The sequence below is a fragment of the Chionomys nivalis genome, chromosome 2 (assembly GCF_950005125.1).
Source record: "Chionomys nivalis chromosome 2, mChiNiv1.1, whole genome shotgun sequence".
In the NCBI taxonomy this organism is placed as follows: Eukaryota; Metazoa; Chordata; class Mammalia; order Rodentia; family Cricetidae; genus Chionomys; species Chionomys nivalis.
Window position 1 is genome coordinate 89,117,236 of NC_080087.1, and position 17,347 is coordinate 89,134,582.

A 17,347-nucleotide genomic window follows, 5' to 3' on the forward strand; every position below is an offset into this window, starting at 1 on the left:
GTGGGACCTTAGACAAGTCACTTAACCTGTCAGTACTGTGGTGGCCTGGCCGTGAACAGAGCACGACAGGCCTGTCCCCACCTCTCTCACCCAGCTATTTCCAGAATTAATTGGATAATGCTCACAAAGTGCTTTGAGCTTTCAAGAAGAGGGGCATGGGAACATGGGACAATTATTCTAATTACATCTGCCTGGACCTACAGACCGATTTGCCTTTTAGTGTTATCATTGCGTGTAAATGGTGGAGAAGTCAAGGCCACGTTTCCCCTAAGGTTTGGCTTTAAGAAGCTCCATTTTCAAAGGTGAGTAGAGCTTGCAGAATAGAAGCGCATAAAATTTGCCAGCACTTGCAGAAATCCCCTTCAGCTGGCCTCCATGGACAGACTTCAGAGTTTCCAACTGCGGTGGGTGGGAATAGACAGGCAGGACCAAAACGACTTTTTCCCAAGGGCACGGGTCAGGTAAAGGGTGCTGTGCTAGGCAGCACATTCTAGAGGAACAGAACCATTAGAATACATATAAATGTTGTAAAATGCAGCTTCCTGGCTTGGTTTACACGGTCAGAGCTAGTGATCCAACAGTGGCCGTGTACATGCCCGAGGGACTAAGAACCCGGTAGCTTTCCAGTCGAAGAAGCTGAATGTCTTGGCAGTCCTTGTCTGGCACTGAAAACCTGGACGCTCCCTGGAGAGTCAGTGGTGTTGTGTCCAAGTGGAAAGAAAGAAAGAGCTGGAGTCTAATGGTAGCAGCCACGTGAATTCCAGAAAGAAAGCTGTACGTGCGTGTAAGTTATTTTCCTCTGACCTCTTTTGGTACCTGCGTCCAGCCCATTTGAAGATCTGACATGTCCTGAGGGTGGGTGTCACCATCATATCTGTCAGTCCTCACTAAAGTGTCCCACATGCACACAAAGCTGAGTTTCACCAGTTCTATGAAGATCAAAGGTCACAGGCACCATGATGAAAATGGCCACCTCTTTCTTTGGTCTCTAACACCTTCTTTAGTGTTGGTATGAGGCTCCTTGGGACACACCACAGGACAGGCAAGCTGAGGTGAGAGTACAGCAGGCCAGCTGTTGGTCGCTTGTCTAATTCCCAGCAAAGCCTGAGATGCTACTCTGGTCTACAGCTACTTCATGACTGTATGACCTTAGAAATCAAAAGACTAAGCTGACTTGCCAGGGTGACAGTGGCAGTCTTGTGACTCTGTAAACAATCTTGTTGGTGCCTATAGACGGAAGACAGAGGATGGGACTGGAGAGATGGCTCAGCAGTTAAGAGCATTTGTTCTTACAGAGGTCCAGGGTTCAACTGTAGCATCAACAGGGCAGCTCACAACTACCTGTAACTCCAGTAGCAGGGCTCTGATGTGTTCTTCTGACGTTTGCATATATGGGCATGTATGTGGTATACAGATTGTGTGCATGCAAAACATTCACACACATAAAATACAAAAAATAAATCTTTATTTATTTATAGATTTAAAGAGGTCATTGTAAGAAGAATACAGAGGATGCATGGAGACAGGAAAAGAAGCTGAGCAGGATGTACAGAGACATCAAGTGGGAAGCTGAACAGCCTCCCAGAAAGGGTAAGAACTGCTGGTGATGAGGGTCCGGCTCCCCAGAGGCTGATGAGTACTTTGTGTCCCAGGTACTAGGCTCACCAGGATACACTGGGCTGTACCTGAATGAGGAAGCTTCAAAGTCTAGCACCAGAGCATCCCCTTCAAGGCTGCTGGGAGTTTGCAAAGCTGCTAGAAACCAGAGAGCAGGCAACGGTGTTTGAGGGACTACCCAGAACACTGGCCTTCTGAATCACAGGGCCTCCTCCATATGCTGGATATTTATACACCTTATCTGCAACACACTCTCATTCTGGCCAAGTGAGGGGGGCTGGCATCACCCTGGAAGAGGAGTCTCAAACCCCAGGAGTGAAGAACTTACGTCCACCTCACCGGTTCTACATGGTGGAAAAGTCAAGACTTAAACTCCTTCCATAATCTCCCAGGTTCGTGATCTTTCCTTGCCTTCGGCCACCTTCCAAGATTTCCCTCCTGTACTGACACTAGTGACAGCCCAGGGGGACTCTAGAGAAGGTAAACTGTGGGAGGCAAGTGAACCTAGGGGGCAGACAGACCTCAGGGCAGGCAGACCTCGGAAGCATGTGGACTTCGGGGCATGTGGACCTCAGTGGAATATGGAGCTTGAGGTCTTTGGTTCTCCACAAATGTATATGAGTTCTTGGCCAAGGTATATACCTTCTTTAGGCCTCCTTAGCTGATGTGGGATCAAAACCAGGTCGCTTTAAGAGATACCAAATGCTCTATATGGGTACCTGATGTTAATTCTCTTTCCCTCTGGGGGAATACTCCTGGAAGTCCGCAAAGTGACGGAATAGAAGTTAGTAAGCATTGTAACTGAGGGAACTCCAAAGGCTGGATAAACATTGCAGGCTGCAGAGCTGAGGACGCAGGGGTGATCAGCACGGACAGACTGCTGTCTTCCTATGGGAAGCCAATAGACTTTGCAAGGGAGGTCCTCACATCCCAATTGCCTGAAGCAGGGCATAGCCTTGAGTGAAACCCTACCAGTGTTCCATCCGGATATCACCTATCTCCCCAGCTATCATCCAGGTCCTCAGGGGATCTGAACCTGGAACTAGGGCAAGGAAGGAGTCTCAAGTCTGAAAACATCCTAGCTGGATCAAGGGACCAGAGGTGGAGATGGAGATTGACAGAGGATGGGTCTGGGAGGAGCCATCAGGGGCAGGACCTCCTGGAAGGAGGAAAGGTCAGGTAGATACAATGCCCCTCTGCCTGCCAATCTGACTCCCTCTACTGGCCTCTTCAGGCATTGCATGCACATGGTACACAGACACACATGCAGGCAAACACCCATCGACATAAAATAATTTAAAATTACATACCAGTGGGGAGGTTCACAGTCTTGTCTCTAGGTCTCCACCGACACCACAACCAGTCTTCTCTGTTTTATGTGTCCACCCTGATCCTCATTCTTCTCTTCATCTTGCTCCACCAAATTTGTACTGTGACTCTTTCTGATGTCTAGAGTAAAACTCCTGGCTTGTTGTCCACCTTCCCTGGTTAGTGATAGAAACATGCAAAGGCAGGCACTTGCCTCTACTGGATCACTCTGTGTGCCACATATTTGAATAACTGTAGCACCTCCCCCCAAATCATTTCATTCTAGATTTTTCTAATTTACTATTTCTCTTTCAAACATATGATTTAGCTTTCAAATATAAATGTAGCATGAATTCTAATTGATATTAATAATAAAAACCTGGAGTCAGATATTGGGGCTAATGTTGAAAGATCAGAGAAGCAGAGCAACCAGCCATTCAAGAGTTCTTACCTCAACCAATGCTCAGTCCAAAGGGGAGATTCTGTCTCTGTGAATCTTCAGACTGCATCCTCAGACTGCATCTGGCTCCTCCCATATTATATTCCTTTCTCTGCCCAGCCATATCACTCCTGTCTCCACCTTCCTAGTGTGGGATTAAAGGCCTGTGATTCCAAGTGCTAGGATTAAAGGTATGAGCCACCACCGCCCAGCTCTGTTTCTCCTTTAGACTAGATCAATTTCATGTAGCCCAGGGTGGCCTTGAACTCACAGAGATGTGCCTGCCTCTGTCTCCCAAGTGTGTACTACCACCACCTGGCCTCTATGGCTAACTAGTGGCTTAGCTCTGCACTCTGATCTTCAGGTAAGCTTTATTTGTTAGATTACAAACAAAATATCACTGCAGTAGCACCCCCTAAATCCTTTTATTCTAGATTTTCCTGATGGGGGATTTCGCTCTGTATGCTGTGATTACCATTGATAAATAAAGGAACTACTTTGGGCCTATAGCAGAGCTATAGGGAAACAAAACTAGGTAGGAAAAACTAAGCTGAAAGCTGGGAGAAAGGAGGCAGAGTCAGAGAGAAGCCATGAAGCTCTGCAGGAGCCAGATGGAACTTTAGCTGGTAAGCCACAGCCTCATGGCGATACACAGATTAATAGAAATGGGTTAAATTAATATGTAAGAATTAGCCAATAAGAAGCCAGAGGTAATAGACCAAGCAGTGATTTAAATAATACAGTTTCTGTGTGATTATTTCAGTTCTGGGTGGCTGGGACAAACAAGTGGCTCCTCGCAACATTTTCCTAATTTATTATTTCTCTTTCAAACATGCTATTTAGCTTCCAATCATAAAAGGGTTTTTTGTTTGCTTGTTCTTTGTTTTGTTTTGAGACAAGGCCTCACTGTGTCATCCAGGCTGGCCTTAAGGTCATCATCCTCCTGCCTCCATCTCCAAATGCTGGGGCAACAGGTGTGAGTCCTTTGCTTTTAATCTGATTCCATTCCACCATGGTCAGAGAATACAGCAGTACCTTTGGGACATAGAGTCTTTGGAATCTACAGATTTCCTAAATGGCCCATCACATGGTTCATTTCTGTAGATTTCCTGATCTTATGCAGGGTCTTGCCCTAAGAAGCCGCTTGCTGGGACTGGGAAGAGTCAGTGAGCCAAAAGACTGCTGTACAAGGGTGGTGCCCTGCATTCAGATCCCTAGCACTCTCATAAAAGCTGGGCACGTGGCATGTGCCTGCAATCCTAGTACTGGGGTGGGAGCTGACAGCAGATCCAAGGCGTTCACTGGTCAACCAGCCAGTCTAACCAAGCTGACAAGCTCCAAGTTCACTGGGAGATTCTGTCTCAAAAAATTAAGGTAGAAAGTGGTTGAGGAAGACATCCAGCATTGACCTCTGGCCTCCAAATATGTACACACAGGCAAACATGCCCCCTGTACAGCCCCATAGACGCATACAACATTCATACACGAGTGCGCGCGCGCGCGCGTCCCTTGCTGACAAACTTTGAATTCCGATAGCAACAGTTAGTTCATGGCACCCTGTGTTCAAAGCCATTTAAGATCAGAGTTTGGACTCAGTCTCCCTGTGACTCTTTTCCAGCTCTAGGTGTCCTAGAACAAGGCTCTTTCACTTTTGGGGGTCTCAGCTTGTCCAGTCCTCCAAGACTCCGCCATGGATCTCAGTTCCCTGGGCCCATCTCAAAAATATTCTAGGGCAAGAAGGAGCAACAGAGTAAGATAAGGCAAGTTCACTTGAGTTCTGTGTAGCCAGGCAGCTACGGGCGAGAAAAAGTAATGCCACTGCAAATGATAGCAACAGCTCATGTTTCCTGAGCTCTTGCTAACAGCAAGACACAGCAGGTGCCAAGAGCCTCACACACCAGACGCCAACGGGGCCTTGAAGCCATATTATTGCCGAAACTGTGGAATCTCCCAAGGTGAAGTCACAAGTCCAGGACTTGGTCTGGCTGCCATGCTGGGGCTCTAAGCCACCTCACAAAGAAACCATGAGATCAGAATTGATCCAATGTTCAAAAAGTAAAACCAGGATGATGATAAAGGGAACGTCTCAGGCCCCAAAGGGAGTGTGGGTGGGGTCTCATGATCAATCAATCCTCTAAAACCCAGAGACCTCAAGTCACAAAACAGCCAACAAAACCCAGAATGTCCAGTGAGAATTACAACCCAGGAAGAGAGGAGACACATGGGCAGGTAGAATAGGGCTATTGGGAAGAAGGAGGGGTCAAGAGGAGGAAGAGAGTGCTGGGTGGGAGAGTGAAAATAGTCAAAGCACGTGACATACTTGAATTAAAACATCATTATGAAGCCGGGCGATGGTGGCGCACGCCTTTAATCCCAGCACTCAGGAGGCAGAGGCAGGCAGATCTCTGTGAGTTTCAGGCCAGCCTGGTCTATAGTTAGTTCCAGGACAGCTAGGACTATTGCACAGAGAAACCCTATGAGACCCATTACTATGTATAATGGATGTATACTAATAAAACTGTGCTTTTTTAATATTGGAAATATACCTTGGTGGCAAAGTGCTTGTGAAAGACTCTAAAAGGAACCTTATTGGGACAGGGAGGTGGCTCAGCTGGTAGAGTGCATGCCTAGTACACATAACTCCTTGGGTTCCATCCCCAGGCTGCATAAACCACATGTGGTGGCACACGCCTGCTACCCCAACACTCTCAGTAGAGGCAAAGGAATCAGATCAAGGCCATGCTCAGCTACACAGGGACTCGGAGGCCAGCCTGGGCTAGAGACCCTGAACTATGTCCCCAGCCCAGATCTCTTTCCAAAACTGAGACAAAGCCTTCATCATTCGTCAACATCAGAGTCTGGGGAGGTGGTCACAGAGGGGCAGGAGGCAGGGGATACTTAAAATTTGCTTCTGAATTTTGCCTACCCTCACTGGGGCCAAAGCAAGCCCAGAGGCTACCCATGGTTCACTGACAGCCCCTGGCCCGAAGCCGCACAAGCATAACCGACATCCCAGCAAAAGAAGCCCTGTTGCAGGCCAGACAGCTCGCTCAAGTCCCTCCCAGCGCTGGCTCAAAAGCCTGCACCAAAGGTCAAGTCCAAGATAGAATTTGACACAATAAGACCACACTCCCATGCTAATGCCCCTCAGATCGGCCCTGCAAAAGTGAAATAATAAATTTAGGAAAACAAGCAGAATGACCCGTCTGCTTGGTTGGTTTTTCTAGATACCATCTACATATTTTAGAAGCGTACAACCTTCTAATAGAAATGAATGAACTACTCAACCGTAAAGTTGCTATAGAAGATACGCTTGTTCTGATTCGAAAGGGCATCTGCTATCTGCAATATTGATAATACTTTTCAAATTTCATCTGCTTTTGTTTGCATTCTCTGTCGTCTGTTTAAACACACTGGGAATAATAATGAGTCCCTGCATTATCTCCACTTTTTCAAGGCCGAACATATAACTTTATCACAAAAATAATTAAAATTCTTTGGCACTCTTGTATCTTTTCCATTAAACGTTATCAACCAAGTGACAATAAACTAACATGAGCCCAAGGCTGGCCATGGGCCGCCTTTTACAAAGAATGCGTTTGTCCCCGGGCGAGAGACATGAATTTTCAGTTTACAGGGTCAGACAATCCTGAAGTTTTTTACAGTATGAGACCACAAATCTATACCTCCCATCCCCTCGCGGGGGCTGATGGTGGCCATGGGGTACCCCATAAATTCTCGGGCAAGAATACACTTTAATAGGCAAAAGAAAAACCTTGGCAGCTTAATAATTCTGAGTTGCAAATTTAAATATTTTACATATCATTAGACATTAAAAACAAAGATTTATGCCGCTCGTCTCGGCGGAGTGAGGACTCCGTTGACTTCACACATGGCCATGAATCTGCTTGAGCTTCATTAGCTGAGCATCTCTGCCTAAGAAAGCCCGTTGAGTGCAGGCTGCCTTTAAATCATGGCTTTTATTTTCCCGCCATCAGGCAGCACTTGAGGGGAGCCCCTCCTCTGGACAGTGTCTGATGCTGGCTCCTTGACCCATTAATTTCGGGTAATCACAGGGGTAGTTCTCCAGCTGTGCCACCCCCTTCCAGAAAGAGCATAGCTAGGGGTCCAAACCAAATCTTCTATCTATAGGGCCCCATCACCAACGATGCCCTAAGGCCTGGGGACGAAACGTGAATCTCTTGAGATACTCTCTATGAAGGGTCAGCTGGGTACTTCTAAGAGGTCAATGAACATACAAAGCCTAGGAGTACTGATATGGCTCAGTCAGTAAGGAGTTTGCTGTACAAGAAAGACAGCCCGAGTTCTATTCCCGGAACCCACATAAAAAGTCAGGCACTGTGACCTGTGTTTGTAACCCCAGGTAGAGACTCGACAGCAGATAGCCTAGCCTAATAGGTGAGTGCCAGTCCAATGAGAGATGCTGTCTCAAAAAAACAAGGTTGATAACCCCTGAGAGCCAGCCCCTAAGGATAATCTCTGGCCTCCACATGCAAGTGTACACATGCATGCACACATGCGTGTGGGCATGCACACACATACACATTCACTCTCACACACAAACCTGTAATGGGGTCTAGCTGACATTCCCAGATGAAAAAGTGGGCCTTCAGGGAGCAAACAGCTCTAGCCACAGGACTCTGTTGCTGAATAGCCAGAGTGTCCCCAGTACATAGCTTTTGGTGGCAACCCTCCCTTTCAGGATGCACCTGTCATTAGAGTGCCACTTGCCTTGGAATCCTGCTTCCGATCCAACCAGCTCACAGCCCTCTCCCCAGCAAGTCTAATGTTCCCAAGGGAACCTGTCTCCTCCTGAGTTCCTATGTAACTTTCTCAGCAGAGCCCGACTCCTCATCCAGCCTGGACAATTGTGACAGCCTGTCTTCCCCTCATCAGCCCCACAGGAGCCAAGTTAACATGCCACCAGTGTGGCAGTCACCCAACAGAGGTCCCTCCCCAGCAGCCAGAGCAGACTCCTTTGCTATTTACGTCTTTTTTTTTTTTTCTATATTTCAGATAATTTGACTTTTAGAGCCTTGGTGACACAGAAGGGCAGACAATTCCTAAAGAGCAAACCCATCGTCCAAAAGAAACCGACTTTCCTGAGTCCACCCTTCCTCTCTCAGCCCCTCTAGACCAATCCTTCTGCTCTGAGTTTCAGAGCCCCCCTACTCCACAGCTAGGGACGGCTTCATGTCCTGTGCTACCTGAGACACCACAGACCTGTGGTCCCTCCTCTCCGATTCCTTTCCATGGAAACCTGTGGCCTCCACATCCTATGCATGCATGTCACTGCTCCCAAACTAAGCTACAAAGCATCTTCACAATAGAAGTACCGTTTGTTTTATGCTATGTGTATGTTTGTGCCCCATGATCACACAGTGCCTGGGAAGGTCAGAAGAGAACATCAAATCTCCTAGAACTAGAACAGTAGGCAGTTGTGAGCCATCATGTATGTACTGGAATCTGAACTCAGGTCCTTTGTAAGAGCAGCCAGTGTCTTAACCACTGAGTGATCTCTCCAGCCCTCCCTTATCCTCATGAGACAGAGTCTCTCTCTCTGAAACTGGAGCTAGGCTGATGGTCAGCATGCTCAGGAAACTCTCCCACATCTATTGCCCACAGTGCCAGGGTTACAAGGGTGCCCACGTGGCCACACACCCCTTTTTAGCTTGAATGCTGGGCTCCAAACTTGGGTCCAGGAGCGTTTGCAAAAAATACTAATCTGTCGAAACATCTCTCCATCTCTCCAGTCCCAGACCCATCTCCTAATCTGCCAGCCTCATGATTCTTACATTTTCCGTTACTGTATTCTATTTCCAAAGCCTACTGCTGGCAGGCATGGCTGTCTCTAGGCTTGCTTGGCAGTTCCAAAATTCTCACATGTATGCCTTTTGTTGTTGATGTTTTGTTCTGTTTTGTTTGAGACAGTATGGCTGTGTAGCCTAAACAAGTCTCAAATCTGCAATCTTCCTGTTTCAGCTGCCCTAGTACCAAGATCACAGGGCTGTGTCCCCACTCTCGGCTCAAATGTGTATATCCCTCGAGGGCACATGAGCAGTGTGGTACAATGGTCCCCACCATCCCCTTTTGTCAGCAAACCAACAATTCCCAGCCTGTCCCGAAAGCTTAGGAGTCTGGGATCCCGGCTTCTAGACTTGCACCCTGCATAGCCAAGTGTGAGGAGGAGGGGACTATCACGCTGAGGACAGGCAAACCCAGGGGCCCCCAATCTTAGTGTTATCATCTTTACAAGAGGAAGATGTTCCAGCTCAACCCACAGCAGATCTAGACAGAGACCTCCACAGAACCTAGCAACATGGCCAGGGCAGCTGCTTCCTCACGGGGGGAAACTTGGGTCCGTTGTAGGAAAGGAACCACCAGCATTGTACTCTGATTTCTATGCAGACACGGTGGGGAAAGGGTGCTGAGGAGACAGAGGAGGGATGTTGACTTGGGTTTAACAGCTGGTGCTGTGGTTTGGATGTATGCATCCCCCAAAAATCAGTGCACTAGGGCTTAATCCCACTGCATTTCTGTTGGGAGATGGCTCCTCTGGGGGGCAGTGCCATCATGAGGGCTCTGACCCCAGGAATGGGTTGGTCTCTTGTGAAAGGGCTGGGAGATGGGTTCTTCATCTATGTGAGGGTAGTGTGCCTCCTGAGGATATAGACATGTTGGAAGCACAGAGAGAGAAATAGTTGTTCATGGTTGACACCTTGAGAAGGACTCCTGGCCTTTGGAACTAGAAGTCATAGGCTGAGACAGAGCAAGAGGCAATGACTCAGCCGTGGCTGAATGGGCAGGGCCAGTCTATGAAGATGCCGTGGGATGCTCTGGGACCAGCATCAGGTGTGTCTGAGCACGGAGTGTTGATGGAACCAAAGCTGAAGCTCAGGGCAGTAGTTACCCCATGTCTTAGTCAGTGTTATATTGCTGTGAGGAGACACCATGATCAAGGCACCTCCTAAAGAAAGCATTCCATGGGGGGGGGGTCTTATAGTTTCAGAATGTTAGTTCATTTTCATCATGGCAGGAAATATGGCAGCATACGGGCAGGAAAAGTTCTGGAGAAGTAGCTGAGAGTTTACATCCTGATCCTTGGGCAGGGTGTATATGTGGGGGGTGGGGGTGACAGAGACACTGGGCCTCAAAGCCCATCCCCAGAAACACACCTCCTCCAACAAAGCCACACTTCCTAACCCTTACAAAGTATTCATTATGGGGGGAGGGGCATTCTCATCCAAACCCCAACACCCCAACAATCCTTCAACTCTATGCAGTTCAGCCAAAAATGAATCCCACTCTTCAAGGAAACTGAAAAGATGAGCAGGGACCTGGGAACAGGGAGGATGCAGGAGTGCCTCAAAGGGAAAAGAAAACCTCAGCGTCTCCAGGGACCCAGAACTGACTTCTCCCATCTCCTCACCTCCTGCCCTCACAGGATCAGAAGAGTTCTCTGTGGCAAATGAAGCTAACCCGAGAGAGAGATCAAGAGACACTACCCATGGTAGTTCCTAGGGAACGGTGGCAGCCAGCTCCCAGGCACTCCCACCTGGTCCAGGCCACAGTCCAGCTGGCAGTCCTCCCCACAGACTTCCTGTTTAAGGGTTCTAACCCTCAATGCAATAGACAGTGCCGCTGAAGACCCCCATGTCTGAGGAAATCTGATCAAAAGAGGACCTGCTGGAGCCAGGATAGTGCAGACGCAAGGGGTCGTGCCCAACATGGTACCATGATAACCCAGGGAGGCCAGAGAAGACACGGTTCCAGCCTAGGAAACAAGAGCCAGATACTGGCAAGGAGAACATTCGCCAAAGAGAAAAGAAATGGTCAGGAAGAAAGGAGAAAAAGGAAGAGGAGAAAAGGAGGAGGAAGGGAAGGAGGGAAGGAGAGGGGAACGAAGGACAGAAGGAGGGAAGAATGAAGGAGAGAGGGAGAAAGAGAAACCTTTTAAAGTAAAATTGTGAGACAAAGATTATTTTAATGATCTTTGTTGTTCCAGTCCAATTCATAGAGCCAATCTGAACAGAGGCCTCCACAGAATCTGGCCCCTTAGTGTTGGATCTTAGTGTTATCATCTTTCATCTTTACAGGAGGGAGATGTGCCAGCTCAACCACAGCAGATCTAGACAGAGACCTCCACAGAACCTAGTAACACTGCCAGGGCAGCCACTTCCTCATGGGGGGAACCTGAGTCCTGTGTGGGAAAGGAGCCACCAGCATTGTGCTCTGACTTTCTGTGAAGACACGGTGGAAAAGGGTGCTGACGAAAAAAAGGGGATCTAGACGTGGGTTTAACAGAGGGTGCTGTGGTTTGGGTGTACGTATCCCCTTCAGAATTGGTTCACTGAGGCTTAATCGCCACTGTACTTTAAGGAAATACTTCAAAAGGCAGACAGAAAACAACAAAACTGGCTGGTGGTGGTGCATGCCTTTAATCCAGCCCTCGGGAGGTAGAGGCAGGCAAGTTTCTGTGAGTTCGAGGCCAGCCTGGTCTACAGAGTGAGTTCCAGGACAGTCTCCAAAGCTAAAAAAAATATAAAAAAAAATTTAAAAAAAAAGGAGGAAGAGGAGGAGGAGGAAAGAAGAAGAAGGAGGAGGAGGTAAGGAAGGAGAGAGAAAGAAAGAAAACAATAACAATAGAAAGAATCAATAAAATAGAAGAGGGGGACAGGGGTCCGCCGGATGGTCAGAGGATGAAAAATGTACCAATAGGAATTCTAGAACTATGTGGCAGAGAAAAATCTCCAGAAAACACTTTAAGGAAGTAATCTGAGAAGTTACCTTGGAACTGAAAGACCTGAGTGTGGGAACTGAAAGAGCCCTGGTTGTGAGAGTCGAAGAAAGGGAATAAGAGGGGATTGAGGGGATCTAAAGCTTCCAGAGAACAAAACAGTCTACATCCGTTTACTTTTTTAAAGCCTCTCCCAGTGGAGAGGTTTCTCAAAAGCCGCCCTGGGACCCAGAAGACACTGGGCTATGGGAGAGAAAATGAACCCACCCTAGAACTCCAGGTTCAGCCACATATCTGGTGCATGTATCTGGTGAGGAAGGGCGGACCCTTGACACGTGGGAAATGACAAAGACAGTTTTCCAGGATTCTATTCTCAGAAAGCTACCGAAGGGTGTGTACCAGGAAGATGATGGTGTAAACCAAAGGAGACAAGGACCCAGAGTATGGGACATGGTGCGGATGAGAGAGTATCGCCAAGGAAGTTCACAAGGCGATGTTGAGGGAGTCACCAGGCAGCCATGGAACCTCCAATTCAGGGACCAGACAATAGATCCAAACACTTTAAAAAGTGGGGGTCCTCAGGAATCAAGAATTGGGAGCGGAAGGCGCTCTATTGACTGTCATGTTTAGAGATTACTTTTCTGGTTAAAAAAAAAAAAAAAAAACAGACATAAATGCAACAGAGGCACGTGACAGTTCTGGGGCCTGCTGGAAGCTCTACCTGTTATTTACGACTGCGGACTCTCCCGCTCTCGGGTTGGCTATAGCATGCTGACTGTGGTGAGGGCACTGTACCACCTTACGTTATTCTGCCGCTGTGCCAAATGACCAGGAGACGGATGCCTCATTGGCCAGAGACGTGCGAGTTTCCAAGTCCTCAACCGGCAGCCTATCTTTGGTCTGATGTTTTCTGACCACATTGAGAATTCACGGTGACTCCCAGCAGCCCCCTGCAGACCACCAAGAGGTGGATTCCTTCCCCTCACAGGGGAGGGGCTCCTGAACCAACCATACTCTCGCAAACTCGGGGATACCACGTGACCTTCGAAAGCTGCCTTCCTCCTCACACGGTGTTCTCAAGAGCCAGGCCAGGAACCCTGACTGGGGTTAGGATCTGAGCTGTGAGTTATCGCTCAGGTAGTGTCACAGCTCAGCTGGGTAGTATCCCACCCCGACTTCCTTCTTCCCTTCCTTCACTGGGGGTGACCAGGTTTCCAGTGTCTGCTTTCTCAGCTGTATCTCTCCCTCTGACCGGCTTCAATGCTTCTGAGACCATCAGGATTGAGCGAGAGGAAATTTTGTTAGTCGCTCGCTAACTCTCACCTGCGTGGGCAGTGGACCCAGCTCGTCTAGAACTTGTTGGCACACACTTACCCTGTTCCCCAGCCTGCCCGGGTCTTATTCAGGTGCAAGGGGAAGCCCCTGTCCCTCTGCTGGGATCTCTACACCAAAGGCCTGTGGTCATTTCTCACAAGCAAGCTGGTTTACCCTCCTGCCACTCAAGCGTCCAGGGACACTGTGAGGCAAAGAGAGGCTTGTGCAAGGAAGTTCAGGCCAAACTCAAAAGTAGTTACCTTCTGACAAAGAGAGGAGAATAGCCATGGGGATGTAGACCAGAGGGGCACAATAAACACCTAGCCCCAGTGGTATCCTGAATGCATGTGAGTAGGTTTGGCTAGCTTATGTGCAGCGTAAGGACCACTGTGGGACCACGGGGACAGATGTGTCCTAGCTTATGATGACCCATGGGCACCAGGGGTGTACTACTGACTTTATAGCTGAAAGGCTTGGCTCAAAGCCAAGGCTGGTGCACCAAAGAACTCAAGGTGCTCGTATCTGGAGAGCTGTGGTTCAGTGTGCAGCCTATACAGCTGTACACCATGACTGTACTCATAGGCCCCCAAGACTGCCCTCTGCATGCCTGGTGAGGACCCCTGTGCAGCTCTCTTCAACAAACCTACAATCACCGCGCCAGGAGCAGACCCCCAATCTTTCCTAAAGACGCTGGACCTGTCTTACGATCCTTCCTCGCGGAATCATGCGGGCGCTGCCAGCACTCCTTTGTTCTGTGGGGTTCATGTCTGAGCGAAGGGGAGGTCCAGGAAAGAGCATCAGGTCAAGCGATAGGAGCAGAGGCAGGATAGGTAATATAGAAACCTTAGCCAGCCCTATGGCGCAGAATTATTCGCCCTGGGCCTCAATTTCCCTGTATGAAGTTGAAGGCTCTGTAGCCGTCTTCTCTACGACTCTTCGACAACAAAGTCCTTGTTTCCACGGAGCTGAGCTGAGGATGGAGACTGCCCAGATATGGGAATGCCAGGAAAACATGGTCCTGGGCTGGTGGGCCAGTGCAGCTCATGCCCCACGCCTGTGACATGAACATCTCAGGCACCTCTTCTAGCGCCTTCTCATTAGAGACAACATTCTCTGCCCTATGTGTCACTTTTAAATAAAGGGTATAAGGACACCGGCTTGTGGGTGTGCTAATCCAGCCTCCCTCCCCCACCCCCACCCGACACACACACACATAGAACTATGCTCCTGGGATAGAGAAGAACTCCTGGGGGCTGAACAAGAAGGGTCTCCTGGAATCCCCGAAGCCTGGTCCTCAGGAATCACAGACTGTAGGACCCTACGACCCCTGCTTCCAGAGCCCCCACATCCCATGAGGTCAATGCAGACTCAGCGTCCTGCCTTCCCGGGTTCCCCCTCCAGCCCGCCACCCCTCTGTGGGCTGAGTAGGGTGCAGAGAAGCAAGCTAGCAGGGCTGTGCTCAGGAGCCTGCAGCCCCTGCTCCTCACAGTTCCCCAGATCACAAAGGGCCGCTTCCCATTTGCTTCCTATTCAACCATGTCTCTCCATTGTCAATAAAAAGCCATTTTTAAGGTCAACTATCTTCCTCCATCAACTGCCAACCCCACACAGCTTCAACAGCATCAGCCGAGCACCACATCATGAAATAAAAATTAAATTGTAGTTGGGCTTTTAAATCAACTCAATTAAAATAAAGAGATTCTTGGCTTGATATAGGGAAATATTTGTATTTCCAATTCTATTTGTTAATACATTGACATATGTGGTATTTTTTAAATGTAGCACTAAGTGCACTTTCTGTCAATGCCATAGATTTTTTAATAGACTGAGAAAATGCATTTCATTTCTTCTTATTTTCCTTCAATACATCATTTGGTTCTGCTTTTTTGCCTGCATGAAATTCATTTTCTAATGGAAATATTTGTTTTGTAAATCAAATATGTATTATGCACAAAATGCAAAGCACAAATTAAATTATGTTAATGAAATGAAAGAGATATGAAATGCATATTTCATGGACAAAACATAACCTCAGCAAACAACCATTTCTTGATAAAATCTTTAAACACAATCTCATTCTGTGACAGACATACTGGTAAAGTAGATAGCACCTCATTTAAATGGCTTCCTTTAATATTAGTGCTCAGTATATAATTGTAAATAACTTTTGGGATGAAAAACCAATAATGAAATACTGTCTTTAATAGTTTGCTATTGATGTCAGCATAAAATTTGTCGTTGTTGAATATTGGAAATTGGGAGTGCACAGAAATATTCTCAAAAGCTGTAAATGATTGCATATTTAAATAGAGCTGACTAAGGCAAAGATGTTATAGATATTAGTAATAGGCAGAAAATTATGCTGACCTAACATTATTTGACAAAACCCACTGTTTTAAATTATATATTGGTTACACTTAATGAATAATAGATTTGGGAGGTGTTGCTTCCCCCATCATAATGCTGATGATTCGATATGTTGAGGATTTCGTAGTCATCTTTCTGACAATAAATACAACCCGGGCTCACAGAGGTCACTGGAGAGGTCATTGGGTCACTGCTCAATACTATCCCATTGGAGAAGCTCTCAGTCCCCAGAAAAGAAGCACTCGAGGGACACAGAACCACCTGACTGTGTCTCAGGGTAAGGCAGATCCTGCCCACAATCCTCCCACAAGGTACTTGGTAAGATCCAGGACAAATGGCCCAGCACTCTTGAATGGGACCTGTTGGAAGCTCCAACTGAGACCTCAATTTACTCAGAATGCTCAGACCTGGGGTTGAAGGGGACCTGGCCCATAAGTCCCCAAGGGACATCTGCCTTTCCCATATCACATGAACCACACAAAGAATGTGGAAGTTTGGGGTGTCAGAAACCAGACATCAGCATGACCAGAAGGACATACAGTGTCTACCACAGCCTGAACTCTGCAGAGCCTCAGGTCTTTGGGTCCTCAGGCTTTGCTTGGTACGAGGTCTGTGTATTGAGTCTGCTCACAAAGCATTGGTCTGCATGTAGTGAAGGCAGGGTGCATGCGGTGCCCAAGGTACACGTGTACATGTATGTGTATGTGTGCATGCATTATGTGTCCTCTCATGTCCTCCGGATACACAATCCCAAAGGTAGAACCCAGAAACTCACTGTGCATGCATGGTGAGTAAAAATGAGAGCTAGTTTGAGGAAAGGGGACACACATGACAGAAGGGGAAGCAAGAAGGAACATGAAGAAGATGGGGTGCAGCCTCTGGAAAGTCAGTGGTCGGATTCAGTTTGTGGTAGATTGGTAAAGGATAAAGAAAGCAGCCATGGAGCACCCCGTGAGCACCAGGCTTTACTCAGCCGCTTCCTCCTGGAAGAGGGTCAAGCCCTAAGTCCATGTGGCCTGAGATAAGTGACTCTCCATCTCTTGGCCTGTTTTCTTATTTGCCAACCTCGCCTCAGGGTAAATTTAAGAATCCAAGAGACCTCCTCAGGGCACTAGAGCCATCCACGAGTTCAGCTCCGTCCAGCCATGAATGAAGCCCCAGAGCATCAGATCAGCTGTAGCTCAGAAACTTCTAGAGAGAAGGGGCTTATCAGTTGCACGTGCTAGAACACATCCCTGTGCATGGGCTCAGTGCTTCTGCCTGGACCCATGAAGAGGCTGTGCCTAGGAAGGTAGGTGATGGCCAGTAGTGATGGAAGCTTCCAGCTGCGGGGCTTCCAGGGCTACGTTCTGAGGATCCTACCTGTATTTCCCAACTCCTGAGTTGGGCAAGGCAACACACACCTATAATCCTAGCGCTTGGGAGGTGGAGGCGAGAGAATCGGAAGCTAAAGACCAACCTGGAATACTTCAGACCCTCATCTCAAAAGCAACAGCGGCTGCTGGGAAAGCCTCGACTTCAGCACCCATGAGGTCTGTGGGAAA